At 41.5% G+C, this 20,701-nt stretch overlaps 1 protein-coding gene across 11 annotated transcripts in view; it reads left to right on the forward strand.

Annotated features, from left to right (window-relative positions):
• LOC309619735 (uncharacterized protein) overlaps positions 1–20,701 on the forward strand; it is a 329,240-nt gene that overhangs the window by 1,379 nt on the left and 307,160 nt on the right. For 7 of the 11 annotated variants that reach the window (XM_082375350.1, XM_082375346.1, XM_082375351.1 and 4 more), the window contains exon 2: positions 341–476. The gene's annotated coding sequence lies outside the window, so the exon portion shown is untranslated. Of the gene's footprint in view, positions 1–340; positions 477–814; positions 883–1,270; positions 2,899–10,523 lie in introns of those variants that run through there. The other 4 variants (XM_082375355.1, XM_082375353.1, XM_082375352.1 and 1 more) reach the window with 4 other exon arrangements.

Here is a 20,701-nt window from a genome sequence, read left to right on the forward strand (position 1 = left end):
CTGGCGCTGCGCGGTTAGTGTAGCAGCTGCCCTGGAGGTTGGGGGCGGCCTTTGGTTCTCCAGGCCGTCGGGGCAGCTGCGGTCAATCTCGAAGATGGAGGAGGGTGGTCCTGGAGAGGAAGGACGGAGGGTCAGGCTTGGAACAGCTTCGCGGCGGGGACTGGACCTGCCATCTCGGGCGAGGGCCTTAGAAGGGGTTGTATTTGTACTTGGAGCATCTGGGCAGAAACTTTTAACTACTAGAAACTCTAGAGAGAACTCCTGGGAAGGAGCTACCAGAGGGCGCAGGAGCTGGGGAACGGAGTCACCCAAGATGAACTCGCTTACTGTATCTTTCTAGGTCTTCCTCGTTTACACCCAGGAAGGAAACTAGGCTTCGCCCGTAACAAAGGGAAGCCCCTGCCTCCTGGTCCTGTGTTCAGCCCCACTCCATTGATCAGGAAGTGATCACACAAGGCAAGCTTCTCCTGTTCCAGGTGAGATGTGATATCCTAGTGGGTAATCTTAAGGTTGTACTTCTGAATGCTGTGAAAAAGATGAGACCTGGCTAAAACTAATCTCTCACACCACTGAGTGAACGAGGTGCTTTGTTTTGGACTGGTCTGTACTGGCCCATTAGCATGGCCAAAATTTGTGTTATGGTATACTAATAACATCATTCGGCAACCCAGCCAAGCCATTCTTGCTTAAACCTTGATTCCTGCTGTGCTTACCCCCCCCCCGAAAACAATTAGAAAACATGTATTATATTAAAATGTCTGCATCCTACTGTTAAAAAAAAAAAGTAACACACTTTGCCGTTGCCACAATTTAGTTTGTTTCACTGGGATGAACTACTGCCCAATACTTCTCGGTGTTATTTCACATTTGATAAACTTTCAGGTAAGTATTCTTACCCAACTTCTGAAACCGATGAGGAATCCAAAATAGCACACAGCGGTAAATGACATTTATTGTTCTATAAATCTCAAGACTTCAAAAAGGGACCCTAAATAGACAAACAAAACTCTGAAGCATTTAAGAGACAAGCTCGCTTCTTCTCCCCCACTGGGTGGCACAGGAAACATTTGGTCACACAAAAGCAGTTAAAATGACAGAAAGGAAAATTGCTCCTCTGCAGGGTTTTTTGTCTTGATCAAGTTTTCACTCTGCTGTTCTGAATTCACCCAGTTTACATAGTACCATCCCTTTGGAAAATTCCTAGTGGTTAAGACAATGAAGATTATCCCTAGTTTATAGATGGATACATTTAGATTTCATTTGGTTCCAGTTGATCATTGGCAGAGAAGGATGGTGCTGTCTGCTGTCCCGGATGCCAGATTACCACAGTCTATGGTACCACTAGCCAGATTACCACAGTCTATGGTACCACTCGCCGCTGAAGAGTCTGTTTCCGGGCCTTCAACCCCCTTTTCTCCCAGCTTTACATTTTCTCTGGTACTAATAGTCTGTGAGGGTGAGTTGCCATTAAACAGAGCTCACACGTCAACGTCCAGATCCTGCGTGGCAGGAAAATTAGCGGTATCAAAAATGGGAGTAGACAGTGAAATTTATTTCAACAGATAATTAGTTATAACTATCCAAATTTAAAATGTGTATACTTTTAATCCAGCAATCCCGGTGCTACAGGTTTACCTACGGGTATTAAATTTCCTCAGGATATGCAAGGATGTTCATTGTAGCATGCTTCATAATAACAAAACTGGAAAAACCACCAGCATCCATCATTAAGGGACTGAGTAAATGAATTATCCATACTCAGCAGGCATTTTAAAAGCATTGCATAAAAATGTATGTGCTGATAATGTATGTGCTGATCATGGAAAGATGTCCAGGATCTTTAAGTGAAAAAAAGCAAGGTGCAAAAACCACTTGCTTGTTAACTTCACTGCAGGTGGAGCCAATCATAAAATTTAAAGAACACAGCCTCCTATATACTTCCTTACTGTCAAAGGGAGAATTCAGACAGTAAATTAAGAGAATGGGGACTGTCAGAAAGGTCTCGTCAAAGCAGTATACATAAGGAAAACGATCATTAAAGAAAAGGGGTGGGGTCGAGATGAGTGGACATTGATTCTAAAATGGACCGGCGTGGCAGGGCGTGCTTGTAGAAGGAAATGGATATTGGAAACTCCAAGGTGAATCTGGTGTGCAAGAGCCCAAGACTGGCTGGAGCCGTCTAGTTAGGAGGCTGGCGTGATAATATAGGTATGAGAGAGATAAAGGTCTGGATTAGAAATAAAGTGAGGGAGGCATGAAAAGGAATGATCCGGCAAGAATTTGCTACTGATTAGATTAAGCAGTAAGTCGACCACAAGGAGGAATCTGGTATGAGTCCAAGAATCTAGACCATCAAGAGAAACTCAAATAGCTGAAATAAATGAGGACGTCCAAAGAGGGATCTGATATGGGGTTTGATTTTAGAAATTAGAGATACCCAGCAGAAAGTTAAAGGTCGGGACTCAAGCTCAAACAAAAGGTCAGGACTGCAAATACATGGTCGAATGTCACCCATCTGAAATTCTGTAAAGGCCTAAGGATTCAGGATTGAATCTTGGGAAAGAAACATCAGTACAAGTCTAATAGCATTAAGTAACCCATCTATAGTCCTAAATTTGGCCTGTAACTCTTCAGTAATTTGATGTGATTTAGTTTATTTCTTTGTAAAATGTGGTCTCCATTTTCAGTGATGTGTGTAAGAATTCGTTACTAGTGTGTAATCCATCTCTGAATGAATTATTGTTATAAACTTTAAGTTTAAGCTATTGAATCAACTCATGTGTAGCACAAGATGAACTGGTTTTCAGTATTTTCATATCCCCTGTCTCCTCAAGGAGATCAGGGATTATATAAACTGGAACTTCTAAGTAAGGATAACTTTTTCTTTCCTGAATCAAACTAGTGACTTTTGTGTTTTTGTTTTTGCTCTTCTGCAACTGAAACGTTAAAATAAATAACATCTCTAGGTATTTTGAATCAGTAGCCCTAATCCACAATTCCTAAATCTTATTGTCTAGACAGTCCTGAAAAAGATAGGCATATGAGCGTTAAGAATTCCCAGTGCCAGGCCAGACCAGAAACCTCGATAACCACAGCTACTTCCCTGCCAGTTACTCATTATAGCAACACCTTGGGCAACAGCGATCATTCCAGTTCAGTAGTAAGCAACATGAAACAGGTTAGATTTTACCTGGCTCACTGCAGAGGGAGACCCACATTGAGCGAATGCTGTGGTTGCTAAAGAGATAGAAAACATTTAATAGCTGTCTTATTAACGAAAAGGAACAGAAGTTCCAATGCCATGTTTGTATGTGTGAGGCTCTCAGAGGGTACCTCTTGTATACTCTGCGGGGTAGACTCTTAGAATACGTATTCACTGACATTCTTTCTTACGTAATGAAAGAATATAAGGTTCCATTTTCCTTTTACCATCTTTAATTTGCAATTTTTCCCCATTCCAACTTTATAATCCACGAAAAACAGCTTCTTTAAAAGACGGGATGGTATTCCCTCATCCCTATCTTTTAAAACTATTTTATATCTCCTTTCCTATCCCTCTGAATTTTCCATTAAAATCTTTATTTCTACTTATTATTTCTCAGTCTTTCTCTCTCCACTTCATCCTCTCTCTTTCTCTTAGTTCTTGATTTCCTGATGTTGACTCAATGCTGTGAATTTGGCTTTAAGAAATTTAACTGCAATATAATCTCCCAAATTTGTCTGATTTAGGGATATTCAAATTGAATAAGGAGAAAAAACGGTCTATGTAATAAAATATGTTCAAAGAAGTGTATTTTGCCAATAAACATATGGGAAGTTGCTCAACGTCATTAAGAACCAGTGAAATGAAAACTAAAACCACAGTGAGATACTCATGTAGCTGCTACACTGGCAAAAACTTAAGTTTAAAAATATCAGGTGTTGGTAAGAATGTGGAGCAACAGGTATTGTCATCAGTGATGGGTGGCAATACAAATTGGTACAGACACAATTTGGCCATATCTAGGAAAATTGAGGATATCCACATCCTATGACCTAGTGATTCCATTCCTAGGTATATCCCTAGAGAAATTCACACATATATGCTCCAGATCCACGTACAAGAAATGTTTAGGGTGTATTATTTACAGTAGCCTAAAAGTGAAGCATGCAAATGTCTGATAAAGAATGTAGTGGATAAATATATTGTGTGGTTTATTTATGCAATACAATAGAGCAATGATAAAAGGATGAACTATAGCTACACAAAACCTTCGGTAAATCTTTAAAAATATAATGTTGGGTAAAAGAAGCAAGAAACAAAAGAATTTGTACAGAAAGATTTCATTCACATAAAGGTCACAAAAACAGGTAAAACCAAACTATATTGATTAGAGATGTGTACGTAAGAGGTGAAAGTATAAAGAAAAACAGGGAAATAAGTACCGCAAAGGTAAACATAGTGCTTACTTCTAAAGGGAGGGATAATGTTGAACTTGGGGAGAGGAATTCTGTTAATGTTCTGAGGTTTTTTTAACCTGTTTGCTTTATATTTTTTGTTAAAGTATATGCACATGTTTATACACTTTTCTGTATGTATGGTACATTTCTCTTTCTCTCTCTGTCTCTGTCTCTGTCTCTGTCTCTCTCTCTCTCTCTCTCTCACACACACACACACACACACACACACACACACACACGGAAATACTATAGTTTTATCTTGAAGTGTGGGGAATACCCAAGACCTGGGAAACCTGCTTTAATGAACAGATGAAAATTGTACTTGTAATTAGCACATTCAGTGTGTGAATGCAAATGCCCCACTAAAGGTTATTCTTTCTAAAATAGAGTAAGCTCCCTTATTTGTTTATTTACAGATGTTGAGACATATATACAAGTAAGATCCAATTACAATAATTCTGTGGAACGAAGCTATATCCTTCAAATTCGTATCCTGTACCAGAACTTTTTAAAACCATAATAAATTATGCACAACGGTAATTCTACACAACCAATATTCTGTCTGGCTACTAAACACTTTCAGTTTTAAAATGGCCTGACTACTGTTCCACTGGTGTCCTGGGGGAGGGGAAGGGGCAGCGGGTAGGCCAGCAGGGGCCCGACTTTACTGAACTGTGCTGTGCACGCCAGTTTTTTTTAGCTCTTACCCTTCAGCTCACTCAACTCTTTTTTGTAGAAAAAAATCCAAATCACCTCTTCTAGAATTTACCTAGACCACCAAATCCCAAAATAAAACAAGTCCCTCACTCATCCGTTCAACTTCTATTGCACACGTAATATGAAGAGGGTGCTGAGCACTAAAGGCTGAACAAGAACAAGGCCCCTGCTCGATTGCAGCAGGTACTGATTCGCCGTATTTGGGTGTTCCCAGGCATCGTGCTCTTTCTGTGTCTTTAAGTATCTGTAAGTTTTGTTGGTGTAACACTGTTATTTTAATATTTAAAAAATCAAAACTTGGAGCCATTTACTTCTTGAGACACACCCAAGAAAGTTAGATTCTTTTTATTTTGAAAAATGTGAAAACTACAGAAATATTGAAAGAAGAATAAAATGAATACCTGTGTAAGCGTCTTCCAGATTCACCAGGCGATATTAACATGTTGCCATGTTACTATCTCTTTTATATCTCTGTTTGTAGATAAAGGCTTTTTTTATTCAACCATTTGAAAGTAAAAATAAGGACATTCTCTGACATAACCATAGTATTATTATCAACCCCCCAAATTAAAATTGATATAATAAATACTACTTAATATACAGTCCATATCCACATTTCCCCAATTACCCTAAAGCGTCCTGTACAGCTGTTTGTTGTTTTTTAAACAGGATGCCGTCAAGGACACCACGTGGCACTTAATTGTCCTGTCTCTTTAGTCTCCTTCAATCTTGAACATCCCCCTGCTTTTTATTTTTTTAAAATCTTTCATGACAATGATGAAGAGTCTAGGCTGGCAGTTTTGCAAAATATCCCACAATCTGGGTTTAGATGATTTCCTCAAGATTCAGATGAAAATCCTTGTCCAGAAAACTCCATGGTTAGGTTTATACTTCCCACCTCATCACATCAGGAGGCCTGTGATGTCAGTTTTGTCCCGTCGTTGGTCCCATGCACCACTGAATGACGCAAAGTGGCATCTGACAGGTGTATCTGATACCACTGCAAAGGCCTCTTTTCTCCTCTGTACTAATAACTATCTGTGGGGTTATACTTTAAGACTATATGAATATCCTTTTCCCTAACAAATCTTTCACCCACTGCATTTGGCATTTATTCAAGAGCCATGCTTACATACATCAATTATTACATTCATGGTTCCGAAATGGTGGGTTTTTTCCTTACATTTACCAGCCAGCATTTTTATGTGAAGAACTTTCCCTATCTCTTTCTGCCATGACTATTGTTGTTTTTTTATCCCTAGGGACCCATGGATTATTTTTTAGTGTGTTATAATCCATTCCAGCATTTTTTATTGTGGTAAAATAAATGTAATACCTACCATTTTAATCATTTTTAAGTGTACAGTTTAGGGGCATTAAGTACATTCACACTGTTGTGCAACCATCACCACCATCCGTCTCCAGGACTCCATCTTCCCCACGTGAACTCTGTGCCCCTTAAACACCAAGTCCCCATGCTCGCCTCTCCCCCGTTCCTGGCAACTGCACCATCTTTTTTTTTATGCTCAAATTGTCTTAGATTTGGCCTATGGGAGCTCCTTCATTCTATTTCCTGTGTTCTCTGACATGTCCCCATCATTCTTTTTTTTTAATATAAATTTATTTATTTATTTATTTATGGCTGTGTTGGGTCTTCGTTGCTGCGCGCAGGCTTTCTCTAGTTGTGGCGAACGGGGGCTACCCTTTGTTGCGGTGTGCGGGCTTCTCATTGCGGTGGCTTGTCTTGTTGCAGAGCACAGGCTCTAGGTGCACGGGCTTCAGTAGTTGTGGCAGGCGGGGTCAATAGTTGTGGCTCGTGGGCTCTAGAGTGCAGGCTCAGTAGTTGTGGCTCGTGGGCGTTAGAGTGCAGGCTCAGTAGTCGTGGCTCGCAGGCTCTAGAGCGCAGGCTCAGTAGTTGTGGCGCACGGGCTTAGTTGCTCCGCGGCATGTGGGATCTTCCTGGACCAGGGCTCAAACCTGTTTCCCCTGCATTGGCAGGTGGATTCTTAACCACTGCACCACCAGGGAAGCCCCATATCCCCATCATTCTTTGAGCATCTCCTTGTTTTCTGTCACAGGAAGATTTTCCAGGCTCCCTTTAATCCTTTCCCTGTCCCAGAGCTTGACTCAGCCATTTCTCCAAGGACCCCAGGTCCTTTTAGTGGGCAGTGAATGGTATTTAGAAACTAATATCTGGGCATCTAGGTGAACTCACCGATATTGGAGGGTCACCCAGGCCCTCTTAGTAGATACATTTACATGCTTATCTATTTCTCTGTCAAAAACCACGAGTTCATATGAATTCCTTCAGTTCAAACTCAACATCACAGCATTCACTCCAGTTTTGTTTCCTTTCCGTGTTTGTAACTCCCTTCTTGAACAGGGAGAAAACTGACTCTCCTTCTCCTCAGTGTATTTATGTATTTACTCAATACCCCTGAATGTAACCAGCCTCCCAAGGCTGCCACTGTGCCTTCCCCATTGATACCACCCCCCAACCCACCCCCGTGGCCTGCACACCTCACGTTCGGCCCACGCCCTCCCAGAAGCCTCTCCTAACCCTCTGTGGGCTCCCGCACCCGGTGCTGGGTCACTCTGCTGTGCAGGAGCCCTCTTCACCCAACTCAAGCTCCCACACCCCACACCAGGGCACCCGACCCCCTCAAACGACTCATCTGCTCTGGCTCTGACACCCCACGCTGGGCTGCACCTCCACGAGGACACCATCTCTGTGCTGCTTGTTTTACTGCCCTTCCAAGCCCATACTTTTCTTACCCTTCTTGGTAAGTCCCACATCCCATACCAGGGGGACTGCCTCTCTGCTTGGATGTCCCCCCGCTAGGGCTCTGACTCTCACACTCGTAAGGGCAGCATTTCTCACAACTTCAGTAGAACCTTGTTAACCTCTTGGTAACCTTGTTAAAAATGCAGATTGCCGGGTCCCACTCCCAGAGATTATGATTCAGTCAACTGAAATGAGATGGTGAAATCCACATCCTCAACAGGTGCTTCTGATGCAAGTGGTCTGAGTGACAATTTAAGAAATTCTGTTTTCATCTGTAATAACAGCATCAAAAGATAAGCACATTTAACATTTTGACAAGTATTGCCAAACTGTCTGCCTGAAAGGCTGTACCACGTTGTGGTTCCACTGGCCGTGCATAGCAGTGCACTGTCCCAAACCTTTCAGCATACCCCTGTAAGAGGAGGTGCTTCAAGAACATTGGGTGGGTGGGTGGAGCGGGGGATCCTCTTCCCTGGGCCTCAGTTTCCTTATAAAATCAGGATCTTGGATTAAATCAGTGCTTCCAAACTTTCCTGATGATGAACATCACTTGGAAGTCTTGTTAAAAATTCAGATTTGCAGGATCAGGTCTACTGCATCAGACTCTCTAGGGGAAGGGAGTGGGAATCTGTGTGTTTAACAAGAATCCCAAGCTTCTCTTGAATAAGTTCCACGTTACTCCTTTGACTAAGTGAGTTTTGTAAATATTGCTCTGATCGACTTTGAATGTTCCCTCCGGTTCTATAATATTTTAATTTCACCTGACTGTACAAGACCTTGTTTAATTATGAACCAATAGCCGTGAACTTGAGAGGAAAAAGTACAAGCTGTCTGCAGAGCAGCTATAATGCTCAAATAAGATATTCGTGGATGATAAATTCAAGACATGTCTTTTATATCTTTGTGAAGGCTGAATATTTCAGATATTTTTACATTTTTAAAGAAACTGCCACTGCAAAGATTTAAAATATTCCTAAAATGTCAAGGTGGCATACTAATACTCCTGTGCTGCCTTCTCATTGGGATTATTAAAGAGATGGACTACTACATAATAAAATAAAAACTTCAGACCCAAAGGAAGATCAGACTTCAAGTAAAAGAGAGTTTTGAAGTTCTCAAGTTTCTCAGTGAAAAGGATATAAGTCCAGTTGAAAACAATAATAATGATAAAAGGGGATTGAAAGTAGATCTTACGACACCACGCTAAATGAATGATGTGTAATTTGGAGAAGTTATGGTTAAAGAGGTTGCTGTAGAGGTATGCATTGATTCATCTAGAACAAATATTAAACTGAAGATTTTCCATATTGAAGTGATTTTTCTTTATGTATTATATTGATTTATGAGTCATATTTACAAACACTCTTAAAATTGGAAGTCATCAGGTCACTGTTGGCTATTGGATATTTTGGTCAAATAAATCTTCTGTTATAGACTTTTTTTTAAAAGTTAATTATTGGGACTTCCCGGGTGGTGCAGTGGTTAAGAATCCTCCCGCCAAGGCAGGGGACACAGGTTCGAGCCCTGGTCCAGGAAGATCCCACATGCTGCGGAGCAACTAAGCCAGTGCGCCACAACTACTGAGCCTGCGCTCTAGAGCCCGTGAGCCACAACTACTGAAGCCCGCGCGCCACAGCTACTGAAGCCCGCATGCCTAGAGTCTGTGCTCCTCAACAAGAGAAACCACCGCAATGAGAAGCCCGCGCACCACAACCAAGAGTAGCCCCCGCTCGCCACAACTAGAGAAAGCCCGCTTGCAGCAATGAAGACCCAGTGCAGCCAAAAGTAAATAAATAAATATTTTTTTTTAAAGTTAATTATTTAGCACTTACCATAAGCCACCGTCCCAAGTGCTTTGCTTCTATAAACTCATTTTCTCTTCCATCAACTCCATGGAGTATGTACTTTCATGACTCCTTTTTGAGAGGAGAGGAAACTGAGGCACAGATCACTTGACTTGTTTGCCCACAAACACACGGTTATTAAGTGAAGCTGGAACTCAAACCCAAGGGGACTGACTTTGGGACCTGTGTTCTTGGCCACATCACAGCAGAGTGGTGGTTAGTGTGGACAGTTGTTATGAAGAGCACATTGCTTCCTTTGCTTTCTGTCTTCATTCAAAATTGAGTCATTATTATTAGCAACTGTTTAGGTAGACCCAAGCCAGGTTTCTCACTGTCCAAAAAAAAAAAAAAAAGTTACAAATAAGCAAGGGGGAAATCTAGAATGAACCCTGTGGTACTAGAATAGTGTATTCTAGTATTCAATGCAGGGGACACGGGTTCGATCCCTGGTCCGGGAAGATCCCACATGCTGCGGAGCAACTAAGCCCGTGCGCCACAACTACTGAAGCCCGTGTGCCTAGAGCCCGTGCTCCGCTACAAGAGAAGCCACCGCAATAAGAAGCCCATGAACCGCAACGAAGAGTAGCCCCTGCTCACCACAACTAGAGAAAACCAGCGTGCAGCAGCAAAGACCCAACGCAGCCAAAAATAAATACATAAATAAATAAATTTTAAAAAAACAAACAAAAACAAAGCCCATACTAGAATTATTCAAACTAATCCTTTGCCTTTCCCAGGGAAACCCCAGTAAATTCTGTGGCCTGTGCTCTCCCCATGCTCCTGCTTCTGCCCTGACCAAACCTGGTGCTTCCCCACATGGCCCCGTGTGCTGTAGTATGTTCCCTTCTTTTGGAAAATGTAAGTAACAAATTCTTTCAATGGCATTAGCCTCTCCGTGTTCACTTAGTCACCTCCATGAGTTAAAATCCCACAGGTATATTTTAACACAATTGGCACAGTGAGCAGGGTGACTCAGTGTTCTGTAGAGGGACACGCCTCTAGATGGCTCTTGGCTTGCTAACTGGATTCACCCAAGAGCCAGTTCTGCCTGGGAAGACACGCTGGCTGCTGGTGCCCATGTGCTTTAGCTGTCACCGCTTTATGCTGTGTCTGCTGTATGCTGCCGTGGTATTCCAACCTAGATTGTAAGAGGACTTCAAAGGCACACACCTTTGCAGTCAACCTCATTAGTCTTAGGTGCTGAAGTCTAGGTTGGCAGTTGCCCTAATTCCCTAGTTGGTGCTTTACACTGCACAGCTTGGTTCACTGGGCCAAACCTGGTTTCCCCCATTCAATAAACGTAGGTTCCAGGCAGTGACCCCAGGCTGATTAGGATAAGGCAAAAACTCCCCCACAAAAGGAACAAGGACAGGCTTCCTCCAATGAGACTGTGTTGGGGGCAAGTCTGTCCAACCTACCCAACAGCCTTGAAGACGGCCGTGGGCAATCAGCCTCCCTGTTGGAGTCTCCCCTCCCTTCAGTGATTCACCACATTGGCAGCCCTTCTAGAGGGTGTCTTTTTTTTTTTTTTTTAAAGACACCAATTGTACTTGAACATTAGTTACTTTTTTTTTGGCTGTGTTGGGGCTTCGTTTTTGTGCGAGGGCTTTCTCTAGTTGCGGCAAGCGGGGGCCACTCTTCATCGCAGTGCGCGGGCCTCTCACTATCGCGGCCTCTCTTGTTGCGGAGCACAGGCTCCAGACGCGCAGGCTCAGTAGTTGTGGCTCATGGGCCTAGTTGCTCTGCGGCATGTGGGATCTTCCCAGACCAGGGCTCGAACCCGTGTCCCCTGCATTAGCAGGCAGATTCTCAACCACTGCGCCACCAGGGAAGCCCTAGAGGGTGTCTTTATGGAGATATCTCTAAATGTGCAAAGACCATCATTGCCTTTTACAGGAGGTTGGTTGGTCTACCTATGTGGGACGAGGCTGCACTGTTTGCTATCTTGAGATTTCTTCCAGATCTATGATTCCAATTTGATAGGAATTTAATTCAATTCACACAACGTTGGCTAGTAATCTATGAATACCAAGAAATATATGTCATATGGACTGTTTTGAAATATTGTATATTTCATATGTAACAACCTTTATTGTATGATACAGTCAAACCCCATGAAATAACATTTTTTAGTACAAACAGGAGTGATTACTGTAAAGCAACTATACTCCAATAAAGATGTTATTAAAAAAGAAAAAAGAATGATTAGAATTTTTTTAAACACCAGACAAAAATCTTTAAGTAGTACTAATTCTAAATAATTTTGCTTGCTTTTCCAGTTTATGTGGACTGATTATGCCTTTCAAACATCCAGTATTCTTGAATCGCTGTTTTGTGCTAGACACTGAACTGGGGGGTTAAATGCTCAAAGAAATAGGATTCTAGAGACCAAATACAATAAATTATTTAAGATATATAAAGGAGGTGCACATAAAGCCTATTTCAGTACGTAATGCAACACATCTGTGCCCAATCATTGGCTAAAAGTTTTTGTTTGTTTAACACTCTATGACATAAATCACAGCAAGATCCTTTTTGACCCACCTGCTAGAGAAATGGAAATAAAAACAAAAATAAACAAATGGGACCTAATGAAACTTAAAAGCTTTTGCACAGCAAAGGAAACCATAAACAAGACGAAAAGACAACCCTCAGAATGGGAGAAAATATTTGCAAACGAAGCTAATGACAAAGGATTAATATCCAAAATATACAAGCAGCTCATGCAGCTCAATATCAAAAAAACAGACAACCCAATCCAAAAATGGGCAGAAGACCTAAATAGACATTTCTCCAAAGAAGATATACAGATTGCCAACAAACACATGAAAGGATGCTCAACATCACTAATCATTAGAGAAATGCAAATCAAAACTACGATGAGGTATCACCTCACACCAGTCAGAATGGCCATCATCGAAAAATCTACAAAAGATAAATGCTGGAGAGGGTGTGGAGAAAAGGGAACCCTCTTGCACTGTTGGTGGGAATGTAAATTGATACAGCCGCTATGGAGAACAGTATGGAGGTTCCTTAAAAAACTAAAAATAGAACTACCATATGACCCAGCAATCCCATTACTGGGCATATACCCTGAGAAAACCATAATTCAAAAAGAGACATGTACCACAATGTTCATTGCAGCACTATTTACAATAGCCAGGACGTGGAATCAACTTAAGTGTCCATCAACAGATGAATGGATAAAGAAGATGTGGCACATATATACAATGGAATATTACTCAGCCATAAAGAGAAACAAAATTGAGTTATTTCTATTGAGGTGGATGGACCTAGAGACTGTCATAGAGAGTAAAGTAAGTCAGAAAAACAAATAACCGTATGCTAACACGTATATATGGAATCTAAAAAAAAAAAAAGTTTTTGAAGAACCTAGGGGCAGGACAGGAATAAAGACTCAGATGTAGAGAATGGACTTGAGGACACGGGGATGGGGAAGGGTAAGCTGGGACGAAGTGAGAGAGTGGCATGGACATATATACACTACCAAATGTAAAATAGATAGCTAGTGGGAAGCAGCCGCATAGCACAGGGAGATCAGCTCGGTGCTTTGTGACCACCTAGAAGGGTGGGATAAGGAGGGTGGGAGGGAGACACACGAGGGAGGGGATATAGGGATATATGTGTACGTATAGCTGATTCACTTTGTTATGCAGCAGAAACTAACACAACAATGTAAAGCAATTATACTCCAATAGAGATATTTTTAAAAAAAAAGATTAGCTGATTCAAAATTGTGATGCTAGGAGATGGACTAAGTTAAGGTTACCTTTTAGATGGCTAAAGCTTTCTATTAATGTTTTTTTATTTTTTCCATTATAAAGATTCTTTTAGCGGAAAAAAAAAAAGTTCAGTATGATGTAGAGGAAATAAAGTCCAGCCGTTCACACAGCCAAATAGCAGATGAAACAGATGGACTCTGAGCTGCCATAAAGCCCAGAAAATTCTCCTGACTCTTCTGGCTCCTATTTTGTAACTGGCATGAAAAGTCCATTTTTCTGCCATTGTGGTTGTAAGTTGCACAGCCTTTTGCTTTTTCACTCTTATATATTGATCCTTCAAAGTTTATATCATGGATGATAGAATAATAATTTATAAAGCATTTACTTAAAAATAAATATGGGAGATGAAGCTCCATGAAACTAATTTGGGCTCAATGCCCAGAGAAATGTCATGTTGAGAATTTCTTGACTTAAATATATTCAGTACAGCCACATATTAGCTGAACCTCCTGGTGGATTTCTGTTTAACTCTGTGAAGGCCGAAAAATGTATCACAGGGCCAGTACTGGTTAATGTTGAACTGTAGAAAGGTTGTGTGTACTACAGTGATTTTGTACATGAATATACACAAAGCAATATACACGTGTGTTTGCAAACATGCAGCTAAAAGTCACGGTCACCTGATCACTGTTGGCTTCTAAACAGTCTGGCTGGTCTTTGGTTTTTGAGTTAAACAGCTACAAAGTTCACTTCTATGTTTTGCTCTGGTTTCTCAATGCAAAAAAAAAAAAAAAGAAAAAAGTGTGTTGACAAGTGACAACAAAAAGTGTGTTGAGAAAGGGGACTTTTCTTTTTAGCAGAGAGCACACTTGGCCTCTTTTGAAAAGTCCAAGGTGCAAGCTGGAAGACTCTCCCTACAAACAGGTGAAGCAACCTTCTACCTATTTGATTAAGTCCTGATCTTGGCTCCATTCAAGGATTCCTGGGGTGTGACTGCTTTTGCTACCCTGGCTTCATTAAGAATCAGTCACTCCCCGGGCTGTAAGTCTCTGAAAGTGTCCAGGAGGAGGAGCAGGAGGGGTGACCCTGGTATATGGAAAGATACACCTAGAGAGTTTGACTATTGTTTCAGAATCTGCGGTCTTGTCCCTTCTTACTTCTTTCTCTTTCAGTGAACATGGAGATAATGGACATGTGCGTAAATATGGAGGCACATGTGTGTATTCCTTTTTCTCTTCTTTTTCTGACTTGTGTTTTTTTTGTGTGTGTGTGTGTACACATGCCCAGCAGCTTCTCCTAGGAGCACCAGATGAAGCTACAGTAGCCCTGGGGAAAAGCCTGAATGTTGGGGGTCAGGAGATCTTGGCTGCGTTCCTGGCTGCACCACATATTAGCTGGGTGACCCTAACAACCACTTTACTTCGAGCTCAGATTTTCTCTTGTTACCTGGGGACTCAAGCACCCACCTCAGGAAACCGTAGGGAGCATTGAGACAACAGGGCAGCGCCATTCAGAGTTGGTTCAGTTTTTCTTCTCCTTCTTCTCCCTCTTCTGGCCTCTAACAGTCTTGTCTCTCTTTGCCATCCCTCCGCATTTAACTCCTTACCCCAAAAAGTAGTTTGCATTACCTTGGAAAGAAAGTATGTATGTTTTAAAGGACTTGGTCCTTACTGAATACATTAAGAATTTTTAGGTTTCTAATTTAGACATCTCATGATTTCAAACTTTTCAGTGTCTCCAACAAGTGTTTAAAAATTGTAGTGGACTTTCTTTTTTCCCAACCTCTGAACCCTCTTCCTAAGCTTGGATGCAGCCCCACTCTGGGAGCCTTGATGGAAGGCAGGGAATTCTGCCTTCCACTAGGGGAACCAGGAAGGAAGTACAGGCGGTACGTTAACTTAGCTCAGCCAGCCAGATGTTCCCAGTGGGGTACTGAACTGGGCTCAGCCCGTCAGATGCTCCCAATGGAACGGGACTGTGGTTCCGAGAAGCAAGGAGGGCTAGTGTGGCCATAACACCCTTCTGCAGGTAGTGCTGAGATCTGGTAGAGTAAAGCGTTGGTTGTGCCAGTGATGGGTCAGGCATTCAACAGGGGTGGTAGGTCTCGGTCTTCGCAGAAGACTTTCACCCTCAGGCAGTTTCATCCAGGCTCTTTTGCCTTCTCTTTTTAGGCAGCTCTTCTGGAGAGGGGTCTAAGAAGGGACTTGTGTCTGAGACATTTCTAGAGCCATTTCCCGTCTTTTGAGCCATTGCCTGGGGAATCTCGCTCCTAGATTAAAGTGACAGGCTACCACCTTCTCTTAGGAACCCTCAGTGGTGGGTGCTGCTTGAAATTTAATTTTAGTAACCTGATTTTTTCCCTTTTTTTTAATTGAAGTATAGTTGATTTACAATGTTGTGTTAATTTCTGCTTACAGCAAACTAATTCACTTACACATATGTATACGTTCTTTTTTTCATATTCTTTTCTATTATGGTTTATCACAGGATATTGAATATAGTTCCCTGTGCTTTACAGTAGGACCCTGTTGTTTATCCATTCTGTATATAATAGCTCACATGTGCTGACCCCAACCTCCCACTCCATCCCTCCCCCAATGCCCTCCCCCTTGTCAGTCTGTTCTCTATGTTCATGATTCTGTTTCTGTTTCATAGATAGGTTCATATTTTAGATTCCACATATAAGTGATATCATATGGTATTTGGCTTCCTCTTTCTGACTTACTTCACTTAGTATATTCCATCCATGTTGCTGCAAATGGCATTATTTCATTCTTTTTTATGGCTGAGTAGTATCCCATTGTTTACATGTACCACATCTTCTTCATGCATATTCATCTGTTGATGGACATTTAGGTTGTTTCCATGTCTTAGCTATTGTGAATAGTGCTGCTATGAACATAGGGGTGCATGTATCTTTCTGAATTATAGATTTGTCTGGATATATGCCCAGGAGTGGGATTGCTGGATCATATGGTAATTCTATTTTTAGTTTTCTGAGGAACCTGCATACTATTCTCCACAGTGGCTGCACCAACTTAACATTCGCACTAGCAGTGCAGGAGGGTTCCCTTTTCTCCACACCCTCTCCAGCATCTGTTATTTGTAGACTTTTTAGTGACGGCCATTCTGACCAATGTGAGGTGGTACCTCATTGTAGTTTTGATTTGCGTTTCTCTTTTAGTGACCTGATTTTATTTCTTCTCCTCTCACTTCTTTACTTCCAAGTGTACATGTTTGACTGTGTATGTGTGTGTATCTTAGTGCGTGTTTCTTTCTCCTCGGCCTTCCCACATTAAAGTCTAATCTGGAGTCAAAAAGAGTTGACCCAGTTTTCTCTGATTAAAAACCAATAAAACCCAAATCACTAGAAAATCCAGAGCAGTTAAAAGCAGTTTGCACATACCACAATTTTTAAATACCCTTATTTGTAGACATATAAGTGCAATGTTGAATATTTGCTCCCCGCATTTTACAGTACTTTCTTGGATTGCAGCCCCACCAGGAAGAAGCACAATTTGAATAAGTGTGAAGTCATAATAGATGTAATACATTTGAAGTCATAAGAGGGTTACTTTCTTTGTGCTTTTCAGTCAGAGGCATTTTGATCAGAACCATCTGTCAGTTATCGTTTCTTCTCCTTTCTCCTCAAACTGCTGCACCTAGGCCAGCAGAATTCACGTCACTCCAAAGAAGGCCTGCAGTCAGTGTCAGCTGATGGGAAAATGCTTCTGTTTTACTTAGTATTCAGCAACATCACTGCTTCTGCAGATCTCTGCTGCTGATAGTAAACTAAGAAATCATTGACCAAAATCCACTGCATAGAAACTGAGCTGAGGGGCTCTACCAGCTGTGTGACCTTGGGCAAGTTATCTCTTGGTACCTCTGTTTCTTGCTCTGGAGAAAGCGGTGATGATTATACTAGCACCTACCTCAGAGGGTGGTTATGAGTCTAAAATGAGTTAACACACGTGAGATGCTCCCGACGTGGCCCAGCGTGTAGTTTGTGCTCAGTGAGGGTTAACTCTGGCCATTACAATCCATATCCCTTAGTTGGCCAGTGAGCAATGTTCAGTTCTCCCAGCCTGTTATGGGCTGGATTGTGTCCCGCTCCAGTTCATATGCTGAAGTCCTAACCTCCAGTGTCTCGGAATGTGACTGTATTTGAAAGTAGATCCTTTAAAGAGATAATTAAGGTGAAGTGTGGTCATGGGGATGAGCCCTAACCCAATGTGTCTTTATAAGAAGAGGAGATTAGGATGCAGACACACACAGAGGAAGGACCATGTGCAGACACAGGGAGAAGGTGGCTTTCTACAAGCCAAGGACAGAGGGCTTCAGGAGAAAACAACGCAGTCCACGCCTTAATCTTGGACTTGCAGACTTCAGAAAATAAATTTCTGTCGTTTAAGCCACTTGGTCTGTGGTAAATACTAATGTTTTGGCGCTTTGTTATGGCAGCCTTAGCAAACTAATCCACAGCCCAGTCTCAAGCTTTGTCCTTGAAACTGGCTGCGGTCTTGGGTTTCCTGTCCTTGAACCCTGCTGCTTCTCCCCTTTCTCTGGCTACTCAGTGCTCCCCACTGGCTCCTCTGCCATCTCTGCACCCCAGAATAGAAATGTTCCCCGGGTCCCTTCTCAACACCCTTCTCTTTCTTTCTGTGTTTTCTCACACGGTGATTATCCATTTTCCCGGCTCCACCTCTGGCCTTCACACAGAAGAATTCCAAATCTATAGCTCTAGTTTCACTCTTCCTGAGATCTACACAGACTCTTCAGATGCCTGTTAGACGTCTTCACGGCTGTGTCTTACTAATAACTCCTCCAGCCAAACCCACTGTCTTTTCATACTTTTTCCTCCTCTTTTGCCCTGCCCCCTCCCTTAATGACTTCATTATCTTCTTAGTGACCCAAAATATGAAACCACCCAACCATCGCTTATTTCCTTCCCTCACCACTCCCTTGTCCCCAAGCCCCATAAACTCAATTCCCACAAAGTCTTCCATACTTCTCACCTGTCCCAGTCACCTCACAAATCCAGGACTCATCAGCAATTGCCCAACATTTTGCAATTACTCCTTATTTCCCCTGCCTTCAGCTTTGGATCTACATCCTTCAAGGAGTTATTTTCCTAAAGCACAAATACTAGTATTTTCTTCTCAAAATATCTTAGTGGCCCTTTGTTGCCTAATTTAATAAATAAAGCCCAAATTACTTCCATTGGCATTCATGATTTTCTATGATCTATTAAATAGCCTTCCTTTTCAACTTTAAAGGATATTTTAAAAAATATCCACAAAATCAGCAAATATACTTTACACTGCTGCCATATCAGACTACTTCAGAATCATTGTAGGTTGTCGAACCTGCAGAAAGCAAGCATTTATATTCTGCAAATATATTGCCCTTGTCTTCTGTATATTACAAGACTTCCCTTCAAAGTAGGTCCTACATGGTAAATGGAACAAAGGAGAATTCTGATATTTTTTTATAAATGCTATTTTTAATTTCATGGACTCCCATCACACCTTTTGTTATTGTTGTCGTTTTCCACTTTGATTGAAATATAATTGACACACATCATTGTATATGTTTAAGGTGTACAGCTTAATGATTTGACTTACATACGTTGAGAAACAATCATCACAGAAAGTTTAGGTATCTTGCATCATCTCATGTAGATACAAAAAAAAAGAAAAAGAAAAAAAAATTCTCCTTGTAATGAGAACTCTTAGGGTTTACTCTCTCAGCTTCCCTACGTATCACACAGCAGTCATCATGTTGTACATGACACCTCTAGTACTTACTTACCTTATGAATGGAAATTTGTTCCTTTGACCACCTTCCTCTAATTCCCTCTTCCCCTACCCTCCGCCTCTGGTAACCACAAGTCAGATTTCTTTTCTTATGAGGTTGTTGGGTTTTTTGTTTTGTTTTGTCTTTTAGATTCCACATATAAGGGAGATCATGCAGTATTTGTCTTTGTCTGACTTATTTCACTTAGCATAATACCCTCAAGGTCTATCCATGTTGCTGCAAATCCTTGTCTTTTATGGCTGAAATACATGTATATGTATATGTATGTGTGTGTATATATACACACACACACACACATACCACAACTTCTTTATCTATTCATCTGTAAATGGCCACTTACAAATAATGCTGCAGTGAACCTGGGGGTTCAGCTATCTCTTTGACATAGTGTCTTCGTTTACTTCAGATATATTCCTAGAAGTGGAATTGCTGGATCATATAGTAGTTATATTTTTAACGTTTTGAAGAGCCTGCATACTGTTAGTGGCTGCACCAATTTACAATCTTTCCAACGGTGCACAAGGGTTCCCATTTCTCCTTATCCTCGCCCACATCGGTTCTCTTGGCTTCTTGATGATGGCCGTTCTAACAGGCCTGAGGTGATATCTCATTGTGGTTCTGCCCTCATCACATTTTATCCACATTAAACTGTAGACCTGAGGATAATAATTTGGGTGTATGCATCCGTCATTCATCCTAGGTCTATTTATAAAACTTCAAGGATACCATGGCCCTGCACCCACTACTGCAAATGGTCAAGGCCCAGAAGCACTCCTTGGAAAGTGTCAAGAGTCCAAGACTCAAGTCCATTGCAATCAAATGCATTTCCAGTGAGCCTTGCATAAATGTTCCAAAGGACCCTTGCATAAATGTTAGAATTCATATGTGAAATCCTGCATAGTAAGGAAAAAGAAATGAAACCTCACTTCAATCTTGTTCTTGGGGCAATCCAAGATTCACAGATTCCCGGTAGCAGGTGTTCAGCAGATAAAGGATCGAGTCTTGGCAGGGAAAGGGAGATCTATGTGAGGGCTGTAATTTTGCAGTTTTCCCCCAGGAGATAAACAGAACTGTGCAGAAGGATGGGTCGTCAGCCAGGGAGTACAGAAGGAGAAGAGAGGCGTGAACCTTCAGTGTGCACACGGAGAAAGGAGAATTCATGAAAAGTGATCCCAATCTAGCAGTCAGTGCTTAGATAAATGAGAAAAAAAAAGAGAAAGAGAAAAGCACATTATCTCTCAGTTATGTTTTCTATCTTCTTAAGGATTTATCCACATCTTCGTCAACACGTTCTAAGAACATTTTGTTTTTCTTTCTGCTTAGCTTGCTTTAAACTTTTAAACTATCTTGGTATC

Source organism: Balaenoptera borealis (assembly GCF_965194805.1).
Source record: "Balaenoptera borealis genome assembly, chromosome: 21".
In the NCBI taxonomy this organism is placed as follows: Eukaryota; Metazoa; Chordata; class Mammalia; order Artiodactyla; family Balaenopteridae; genus Balaenoptera; species Balaenoptera borealis.